This window comes from Schistocerca gregaria, chromosome 7 (genome assembly GCF_023897955.1).
Source record: "Schistocerca gregaria isolate iqSchGreg1 chromosome 7, iqSchGreg1.2, whole genome shotgun sequence".
Taxonomy (NCBI): Eukaryota; Metazoa; Arthropoda; class Insecta; order Orthoptera; family Acrididae; genus Schistocerca; species Schistocerca gregaria.
Window position 1 is genome coordinate 392,229,174 of NC_064926.1, and position 1,461 is coordinate 392,230,634.

General features: G+C 39.8%; 1 non-coding gene across 1 annotated transcript; it reads left to right on the forward strand.

Annotated features, from left to right (window-relative positions):
• The first annotated feature begins 1,162 nt into the window (after nt 1–1,162).
• On the forward strand, nt 1,163–1,236 carry Trnai-aau (transfer RNA isoleucine (anticodon AAU)). The gene has a single exon. It is a non-coding gene; the product is annotated as a tRNA-Ile (tRNA).
• Nucleotides 1,237–1,461: the final 225 nt, after the last annotated feature.

Genomic DNA, 1,461 nt, shown 5'->3' on the forward strand with positions numbered 1-1,461 from the left:
CTTGCTTGAGATTTTCTGATATTTCTAAAGGACTTCCCTTGTTATTGATGGCTACAAGTTGATATGTTCGATTTTTTTTCTGATTAGAGGTTCTCAAGACAAAGGCTCTCCTTTGTGTTCACTGCGAATCATTTGTGATGTGTACACATAGCTGAAGAAACTCTTCTCTCGGTTTAAATAAAGAATTACTGCATATTTCATAGTTAGGATAAATTCACTATATTTAGCAAATTGTTTTCACACATCCCTTTTTTTTGCATCATGCCTCACTAAACGTAACTTACTCGAAACTCGGTAAATAAGCTAGACAATAAGCAGTACGTCACTTCATCAACTACAAGCCAACAACTCACCCACACCACTTCATGAACTTGACTGAATAGCCAACCTGTACTGATGGTAACACAAGACTGCTTTCAGACAAGGGAATTCCTATCTCAATGTGTTCAGGTGGTTAGGCGATTCAGTGATTGGGTACTTTTACATACAATGGTAATTAACTGAGATGCACAGTATTTATGTAGAGTCTTCAACTTTTGTAGTCCTGTCTTCCTCAGCTGCGCGTAATATTACGGTATACTGACAAGTTTTACTTTATGGACAGCAACTTAATATAACATAATTTTAGGGCCAGACGCTTTTCGCCTTTATTTTCTGCAAGGCATATTTAGTGGCCTGCAATATGTACATATGTTTGCTGTTTAATTTACATTTTGGTCACTGTACCTATAGGTTATATAAGGTGGGATGAACTTTTCCACACCAGTCACTGTCAATTTCGTGTATTACGATTAATGGCTGCAGCGGTTCTAAAGATTTTTTCCACAATACCTTTAGAAGGAAAAACTCTTTTTTTTTCATTATTCACTTTATCCCGCATCTCAGCGTCTGTAAGAAAACAAACTTCTGATTCTTTTAACTAACAGTATTATATGGCAATGACACCCCACAAGACGGCACACTGAGGCAAGATGAGGTACTGTACTGCCATTCGCCAGGAGCAGATTCAGATTCCAAGGAGGCTATCATGATTTGCCTTCCCTGTAATGAACACATGCAGACGTTAGGATGATTCTTTTAACAGTAAATCCCTTAATTACGAACTAATCACGCACTACGATATAGTATTGATATACCATAACCGGGTTAGCAATCAGCATGCGGCCCGTTAGCTCAGTTGGTTAGAGCGTCGTGCTAATAACGCGAAGGTCGTGGGTTCGATCCCCCCACGGGCCAATAATTTTTGATGTTGACAGTGGGAAGCATCTGAAAGAAGAGACCCAAAGTAAGGAGGATGGTTGGTTGATTCAGGGGAGAGGACCAAACAGCGTGGTCATCGGTCCCATCGGATTACGGAAGGATGGTGAACTCACTCGGCTGTGCCCTACAAAAGATTATCCCGGCATTTGCCTCAAGTATTTAGAAAAATCATAGAAAACATAAATCGGGATTGTCAGACTA